Source organism: Dermacentor silvarum, chromosome 6 (assembly GCF_013339745.2).
Source record: "Dermacentor silvarum isolate Dsil-2018 chromosome 6, BIME_Dsil_1.4, whole genome shotgun sequence".
Lineage (NCBI taxonomy): Eukaryota > Metazoa > Arthropoda > Arachnida > Ixodida > Ixodidae > Dermacentor > Dermacentor silvarum.
The window spans coordinates 155,763,498-155,773,105 of NC_051159.1; the positions used below are offsets into that span (position 1 = coordinate 155,763,498).

The window sequence follows — 9,608 nt, forward strand, 5'->3', positions numbered from 1 at the left end:
ATCTGGCAGCACGGGCAAGATCACATGTAAACTCGGTCACGTGGCTACTCCGATTGCTGTGGGAGCAGCTTGCACATTCGTCTGGGCTAGGCTTTCTCTGGCTCCAATTTCGAGAGGACTGCGCATCGCTACAAAACTGAGTTAAAGCGCGGTCGGAACCAGTCGAATGTACCTTAAGTCAACTGGTTTTCTTCCATTCTGCTCCAGTGACGCCCCGACCGGATATCGAACCCTCGATCTGGTGCTGCAGTAGCGGAACGCCATACACATTGAGGCAGCGCGGTGCAATGCGCATTGGCTGTATCGCGTTTGCTTTGTGGGCGTGGAAAGCGGCAGGCAGGTCGGGAGAAGTAAAGTAAGGGGTGGCCACTCATGTGCGTGAGATACGCGCGTTGGCAATGCACGCTTTACCTTGATAGCCGGTGACGTGCGTGCTGATAGGGCTTGTCTTTGGCGTATCTAAAATCAAGGAGTGAGCAAGCTTCGTTTATGACCCATTCCATGTTCTCGTTGCTCTTGTTTGCACCAGTCGATAGGAGAATCGCAGTTTTCTTTGGTCGTTTCCCGCAAGTTTCCGGGGTTCTGTTATCACTCAAGGTTCGCTCCGCCGGGAAGTTGTCAGAATATGCCCAGAATGTAAAAAAGCACCAGTGACAAAGCGTCGGAGCGCATATCTCTTTGGGAGCGTAATTCCATACGAGGGACAGTATTACAGAGAGGGTTGTTACCCAGCAAAACAAGAAATGAGCTTGAAAACTGAGTTTGTGCAGCGCGAAGAGAGAGGCTATATAGGAATACAAGTGGCATACACGGACGCTGACATTGCAACTGCTTTTAGCAGCCGCCATGGTGACGCAGGTCGCAAGTTCGATTCCCTCCCGTGGCGGTCGCCTTTCAATAGATGCGAAATTGGAAAATGCACGTGTACCGCACATTGGGCGTGTTGCTTGGCAATTGAAATTCTATACACAGAGTGAATGGCCGCCGGTGCTTTTCGCACCAATGATGAGTGCTGGGTGATCGCTTAGTCACCGAATGCAGTCACAATGCATCCAAAAGGCTTTTGATTTCATGCAATAAAAAATTCATGTAAATAAAAAAGAAGTTCCATCCGAAAGGCGAAGCATAGATTGCGATAGCAAATTAGTAGACAGTTATACGAAGTAAGGATATTAGTTTTATAGGCCGTATAAACTTGTCAACATTCGCTTACTAACTAAATTAACGTGCATGATGTTATTATGCCCGCAAAAACGAACATGAACACGTCTCGCTCGATGACCGCGGAAGCTCGTCAAAACGCTGGAGTGAGAAAGCGCGCCAGCGGCAGTGAGAAAATTGACATTCGCGCGGCCTCTCGCTTCAGCGTAAACTAAATGTCGAAAGCACAGCGCATACGATGCTACCGGCACTCGGCGACTGCACTTTGTACCCATCGCAGATTGCTTTGAAGATGAGGACCCCGTGGGCGCACACTTTGGCCACATTGCAGATCGCTTTCAAGATAAGGCGCCTGTGCGGCAGCTCCGTGATCAGCAGCCGCGGGACCGTAGGCTAGTGAGGTCTAGGATTTGTCTGAATTTGAAGAGAGAAAGAGTAAAATTAGTCAAAAAGCAACAGGCCAACCTAGACGCAGTAAGGCTAAAAGCAGACCAATTCAGGCGGGTGCTCGCAAACAAATATGCAGCTTTAGAACAGGAAGATGAAGACAACAGAGAGGTAATGAATGAAACCTCAACTAGGCTGATCTCAGAAGCAGTAACTGAAGTGGGAGGTAAGGCACCGAGGCAACCAGTAGGTAAGCTCTCCCAAGTAACGAAGGACATAATAAAGAAACGGCGAAACATGAAAGCATCTAACTCGAGAGATTAGACAGAATTCGCGGAGCTGTCAGAACTGATCAACAAGAAGAAAGTAAAGGATATTCGAAATTATAACGTGGAAAAGATTGAGGAAGCCGTAAAATATGAACGCAGCATGAAATCAGTGAGAAGAAAACTTTGCATAGGACAAGGCGATATGCACTGAAATATGGACTGAAATATACGCAGGTATATTATCATCAGCAATCTTGATGACATTGTAAAAGCAATGGAAGAATTCTATACTGACCTGTACAGTTCCCAGAGCAGTCAAGCTACTTTCATTCGAAGTAGTGATGAACAGAATACAGAGGATCCTTCTATAACTAGCGATGAAGTTAGAAGGGCCTTGCAAGAAATGACCAGGGGAAAGCTGCTGGAAAAGATGGAATAACAGTCGATTTAATCAAAGATGGAGGAAATATCATGTTTGAAAAGCTTGCGGCTCTTTATAAGCAATCCCTCATGACTTCACGTGTACCAGAGAGCTGGAAGAACGCCAACATTATACTAATCCATAAGAAAGGAGACGTTAAAGAATATAAGAAATACAGACATATTAACTTGCTTTTGATATTGTATAAAGTATTCGCCAAGATAATTTCCAATAGAATCAGGGCAACACTTGACTTCAGCCAACCAAGGGAACAGGCTGGCTTCAGGAAGGGATATTCTACGATGGGTCATATCCATGTCATCAACCAGGTAATAGAGAAATCTGCGGAGTACAATGAACCTCTCTATATGGCTTTCATAGATTATGAAAAAGCATTTGATTCAGTAGAGATACCAGCAGTCATAGAGGCATTACGCAACCAAGGAATACAGGATGCATACGTGAATATATTGACAAATATGTACAAGGATTGCACAGCTACGTTGGATGTCCCCAAGAAAAGTATTCAAGCTTTTATACGGGGAAGGCTTAGGAGTCAAGATCAACGGCGAATAACTCAATAATCTTCGGTTTACTGATGACATTGTCCTATTAAGCAACAATGAGGACGAATTACAACAAATGGATAATGTTCAATAGCCTGGTAAGGGAACAAGAATTGAGGATCGCCAGTCAGCCTCTAGAGTCTGTGAAGGAGTACGTTTATCTAGGTCAGTTACTCACAGGGGACCCTGATCATATTTACAGAAGAATAAAATTGGTAGGAGTGCATACGGCAGGCATTACCAAATCCTTACTGGGAGCTTACCACTGTTGTTGAAAAGAAAAGTGTACAATCATTGCATTCAACTGGTGCTAACATATAGGGAAGAAACTTGGAGGTTAGCAAAGAAGCTCGTGAAAATGTTAAGCACCGCACAAATGGCGATGGAACGAAAAATGTTCGGCCTAAGGTTAAGAGACAGGAAGAGAGCAGGTGTGGATCAGAGAGCATACAGGGATAGCCGATATTATAGTAGACATTGAGAGAAGAAAATGTAGCTGGGCAGGCCATGTAATGCGTAGGATGGATAACCAGTGGACCTTTAGAGTTACAGAATGGATACCAATAGAAGGGAAGCGCAGTCGAGGCCGGCAGAAAACTAGGTGGGATGATGAAGTAAGGAAATTTGCAGGCGCAAGTTGGAATCAGCTAGCGCAAGACAGATGTAATTGGAGATCGCAGGGAGGGGCCTTCGTCCTGCAGTGGACATAAATATGTCCACTCCTAATTATAAGATGATGATGATGATTATTGACTTTATACGGAACCTCACGGTGACGGTGACGGCAAAAATGCGCTTGGAGTGTCCGTTTAATTGCTATCACAATAAAATGCATCAGCTCGCTGTACCCAGCGCCCACCGGTGGCGCAAGAAGTTGAGGAAGCCACACGCTTCGAGTATCATGTTCCAACTGCAAGAATTGTACGTTAAAGAACCCCATGGGGGTGAAAATTAATCCGGAATGCCTACTACACGGAGTACCCACTATGGAGTTAAATGTTGGGGTTTTACGGGCCAAAAGCACGGTCTCATAAAGAGATCGTGGTTCTGGCACGTACAACACTGCAATTTAGTTTTCGCATTCTGTAGCAAAACCAAGACATCTATTGCTTAGTTATACAACCACAAGTGCACAAGTTCAGGGACATTGTCATTTTGAAACATTTTTCTGCACTAAATTCTGGTGGGTTTAACCAATTATGTCCTGCTGTTTCCTTACATTGCTCATCAAGGTGCAGTCTCACTAAAAAAAATTCTCTCCTAAAATTTGTAGGACGCACAAGCTTTCCCTTTAATAGTGCAACGCGATAGCATTACAAGATCCCTGACTGTTCTCATGCTTCCCGGAAACTGCAGCTCATGTAGCCGTAATGTTTACCCGGAAACGCTGGCGGCGAACGCTATGCACGAAGGCGAGCTTTCTGGTAGAAAAGCGGCCTCTTGCGTGAGCCGATACAGGAGATAGTGCACAGCCGCGCCAACAAAATGACATAATTTTTCGGTTTCTGTTATTGTTTCGGACATTTAATATTTCAGTCTGAGAAGATTTAACATAAAAGACATGCGCTGTCGGTGTTTTGTTTCGTGACATTTGTTTGTGGGCTGTCATTGTCAAAATTCCGAGGAATAACTTTGTCAAGAATGCAAGACAAGTATGAGAAGCTTTAGTGATGGAATGGCATGGCAATATAATCCGCATATACCGCATGCCCTATAGAAAGGCGTGGCATATACATATACCTAAATATATATGGCAATTTTCGCTCACAGGATGCCAACGTCGGCTATGACGCCGACACCGGATTTTCTGCGACACATCGCGTTAAAAACAGTTGCGTGCAGGCTGGGTTGACTATTGATCACGGATGCCAAGTTGCACTGCACAGTTGTAGCAATACACACACAACGAAAACACAACAGACACACACACACAACACACACACACACACACACACACACACACACACACACACACACACACACACTATTATGCACATCATCTTGTGTGTCAGACCAACTTTCATATATGCAGACATGTGACGAGACAGCAAATACACATCTAAATATGGTCATCCAGAAATCGCAATTCTTTATCAAATATGCCTTACAAGGCATATTGCCTATTTAAAGCGCAAGCTTGCTCCCGGTATTAGAATTCTACTTAAAGCTAGGTATTATTTTAGCAAACCAACATTGCTAACTCTGTATTATTAATTTATTCATAGCCATATCAATTATTGTATTACAGCATGGGGTAACACTTATCCAACACATATAGCACCGCTACAACATTTGCAGACTCAGGCCATCCGGATATATCGTTCAGCTCATTCTACTGCAGTGCTTTGATATGCTTCAATACCACACATTACTGCCCATAAATAAACTTGTTAAATATAAGTTGGCCGTAATGTTATTTGAAGTAATAAATGGTCCTCCCCCAGTAAATATATATTTTAGGAGGTTACCTTGGTAAATTTGAACTGCACAACGATTGCAGCTAACAATAATTTCCTATTGCCACTAATTCATACTAATTATAGAAAACAATCTGGATATTTCACAGTATTGTCTACTTGGAACAGTCTCCCACTAGATGTCAAGCGCTCTTCTTCATTAGGTCTCTTCAAGAAAACAGTTATTCACTTTTCTACTAGAGAAGCAAAATTGATCACATATCTAGTCTATTCACTTCACTGCGGCTCATTTCTCTTTCGTTTCTTTTTCCTTTATATGATTTATAATTATGCACACATAAAGCTTTTTTTAGTACGTTTTGTTGTGAATGCTTTAGCTTACTATCTTATTGTACTCACTAGTTAGTGAATCTGTATTGCCGTTTTTTTTATAATGGTGGGCCCTGAGTTCATGTTCCCGTGCTGTCACATGGAAGCAGACGCACGTGTCCAGACGGAACGCTGCTTCAGTGTGAGAGCGCCTGAACATGAACTGAAAGTCAGGATCCGATATGGGGGACATCTTGCAGATCACTGCGACCGATTCGGGAGCACACTGTACTTTAATAAGACATCTTTGGGTGAAGTGAGGTAGTTGAGGCAGCCCACATTATAACAAAGCTGGCAATCTCTGCATAACCATCTATTGAATAAGTATGCGTAATAAAGAATTGCACTTTCAGGATCTGAATTTGTTATTTAAGAACATATTTGCAAGTATGAATGCTGGTGTAACGATTGCAAAATAAGTATTTGAATAACAGCGCCTTAGTACGTCGTTGCTGTTCCTTTATTTCTTCGTTGCTTGAGCTGAGTAAACTCTGTTTTTCAAGAATAATGTCGGCGATGTGCTGTTGAAGACTTGAGATTCATGCTTACTAACCATGTGATTTTAATATTTATGGAAGCGATAAAGTTTACGCCGTAAGATCGCCGCGAATGCTACCGCGTGATAGTCGCCGCGGCTATCTTATCAAGTTACTGCAGGTATAGTTAGGGCTTCACTTCAGGATTATACTGTTGCACAGGAGGTTGGAAGGGCTCTGGTGATCGCAAACCGAGTTGTATAATCGGTTGCGATGGCAATCCACTTGTTGCCGGAGCTAGATGTGGGGAAAGGTCCCACGATGTCTACACCAATGCGAGAGAAGGGTTCGACAGGAACGTCAAGAGGTTGGAGTCGACCAGCAGGGAGCGCAGACGGCTTCTTCCGGCGCTGACATAACTCACACGAAGCGACATAGTGGCGGACAGATCGCTACAGACCAGGCCAGCAGTGCACCAGGCAGAGCAAGTATAACAATATGAACTTAGTTCCGACTACTCTATTTTACCTGTGAATGGGCTTGGCACTCTGATTATTGAAAACGTTCCACACATGCCAGCACTGTAGAACCTGACTCTTGAAGCGCTGTGAGTGCTAAAATAATTCGAAAAGAGAAACAAAACGTGCAAATAGACCAGGAAATATGTTTGTACGGGTACAAGATTATCCCTGGTAGTGTTAGCCAGTGCCGCTCACCATCTCGGGGGAGGATGTGGAACACCCTTTAAACTGCCGACGTCACGTAGTACGGAAGCGTTGGAGCAGGCAACGGCAAATGGGCGTAGGAGCCGGCCAGCTGCCCATTGCCTCCTCCACTCTCAATTCTCTTTACTGAGTGGTTTCTACATTTAAATTAAACAAGGCAATTAATTTTCTTTATGCTGTCTCTTGCTTTATTATATGTTTCTAACATTCTCGACTGAGCGAGTACATAGTGTCTGCTGTCGCCATCTTTGTGCAGTGTACTGTATTTAGCGTAGAACCTGGCTAATGGGCCTTGTCTTTCTTCTCCAGAACCATTGGAAAATGTCGCACGTGAGCTGCCAACCGAAGTTTCTTGCAATCGTCTTCTCCTGGCCGGCAAAACACGTGAATTGCAGCCATAGAAACGTTTGCAAAATTAATTTTAGTTGAATTAATTATTAATTTAGCACGCTTACGCTTGGCGTCCGCGGCCCGCTCATCGTCGGTGGTTTCCTTCCGCCGCGGCCATGCCCATTCCCTTTTCGGTTCACGCCGTCATTCTCAGTAGGCACGCTGTTCTTCTTCAGACCGTACAACACCCGGCCTACCCATTTCAGTCACGGCAGAACTTAGTAAAAGAGCCTACGTAGAGCATGACGTCAGGAGACAGAAAACACTCAGATTGGTGGGCACCAGTTTGCGGGATGGCGTACACGTGTATGTTGCGAACGTAGACATGGCCGACGCGGGTCTAAGTGTAGTATATGTATCAGCCTAATATCTGTAGTATATGTATATGTATGTGACGAAACGCACAAGGATGGTACGATGTAATAGTATATGGAAGTAGAGGAAGCCGAAGATTAAAAGGCAGTGTTCGGGCGACCATGTTTGTCTCCGTCCGCAACCTCCTGCTCGTGTCACATGTAGTATATGTATCGGCTTAATATCTGTTATGGGTTCTATTTGGACCCAAGATAATAAGCTTATTTTTGCAAGTTGGCGGAGTGCTTGAATTCACCTCAGCCGCGAGTCGGCCTGGTATTTTACGATCCTCGGGATCGGCGCACGGCTTTTGGTCTACGGACATCGATCCGCTGGAAGCTAGCCATATACAGCTTCGCTGCAAAAAAAAAAAAAAAAAGAAAATCAGAGAATGAGCTCACTATAACATTCAGAATATCCAGCCACATAAAGAAGCGGTGGTCACGAGCAGAACCAGGATGAATCCCTAGTCAAGCCAGTTTTGGCTGTGCCCTCGCCGTGTGTGGCTTCACGCCCACTTTTATCGTCGTCGTTTGAATCAGAAGAGTGGTGGGGGTCATTTACTCATGCTTTCAGTGCTTTACGCGAACGCATGGGAAACAAATGTTGCCGCCGCTGCACACGCAACTGAATGCCGAGAACATCTCGAGGTAAGATAAGACACTTTTGATCGTTAGAACCTTCAATTTCACGTCTTGCAGGCTGTGGTGTATTAATAATATTATTTTCAATAGCAGCGTCACTGCTGAATTTAAGATAGAGGGGAGCACCTGCAAGGAATTTCGGCACGCTATCGCTCGGACAATGCTTATTTACTCGTGCAAATCATCACCTGTTTTCATTGTGTAAGAAACGGTAAAAAGCGTGGCTAACACAATGACGCACCCGATCGCACAGAAAACGATCGATATGCAAGAAGCTCTGATATTAGAAAAAAGACGCGCAGATGCTTGCTCTGTCATTCAATATATTCGAGTAATTTATCTGTGGTGACTGCCACAGGCTGGTTATATTTTCGGCTGCTGTTGCCTGTCAATAATTAGATAAGAGATATACCTTTTGTAAAGAAATATAGGTGCTCCGAATGTTGCATGAAGCACTACGACAGTAATTACTCTTTTCTGTGCATTAGTGTTCTGTGAAAAAAAAATTTATAAACAAATATATGAAATGCCAGCGTAGCTTGACATTGTTCCTTTGATTACACAAAGCAGGTAAGTAAGCTTTTTAAAACGCAACTTGTGCTGCTTCGTCCGAAACGTTTGCGTGCAGCGAACACTTTTTTGAGGAAAAAGCTCGTGAACAGTATTCAATGGGTGTAGCTAGTCCTGTGATAATGTGCCCTCACACCTTCAACTTTGTAGTAGACACCAACGTTCTAAGTGTCACATGACATAATCATGCTAGGAATTTGGCTGGGATGCTCAGAAGGAACATTTTTTAGCTTACCTCGAAGGAGAGACTTTACTTTCACTCGAATTAGTAATTTCTTGGCGACCACCAGACGCCGTCCCAATAATTATGCAAGAAGGCCGAAGAAGTACATGCAAGGTAGATATACCTGGTAGCGAAGCTTCCATAGAAGCCCATACGTTCAAAACATGGTGGTTCATCGGCGGTTCATGGGGCTTAGCGCCATGTGTGTGAGGAGGGAACACTTCCAGCGGAAGAAAAAATAATGTGACGTCATATCCGTTAAAAACAGAAGGAACGTCATTTTGTTCTCAAAGGCGCGAAATTTGTTTTCGGAGGCCTGCCATTACAGCTGCATATTCAAATGCCCCGCCGTACGACTTGGTGGGCGTTCCGAACTTTCAGCGCGGAAAGCGATGCAGGAAAAGGTCAGCCGTACGGGTGTCGAAATCGCATCCCAGCACAGAACATACTTTCTTTGGAGGCCGACGAACGCTTTGGGCCTAGAATTCTCGTCCTTTCGTCGGACGCCAAGCCCCTCGGCTAGCGCTGTCGCACGGAAACAACTAAATTAAACAAGTATCTGGGGGTCGCAACTTACTGCTTTTGACTGAATAGGTTAAGAAACAATGAAACTACCCGCGTCACCAAATTTAGGCA

The 9,608-nt window shown here is 44.3% G+C and overlaps 1 non-coding gene across 1 annotated transcript; it reads left to right on the plus strand.

Annotated features, from left to right (window-relative positions):
- Positions 1 to 7,661: 7,661 nt before the first annotated feature.
- LOC119457127 (U2 spliceosomal RNA) lies at positions 7,662 to 7,845 on the plus strand. The gene has a single exon (XR_005193156.1). It is a non-coding gene; the product is annotated as a U2 spliceosomal RNA (small nuclear RNA).
- Positions 7,846 to 9,608: the final 1,763 nt, after the last annotated feature.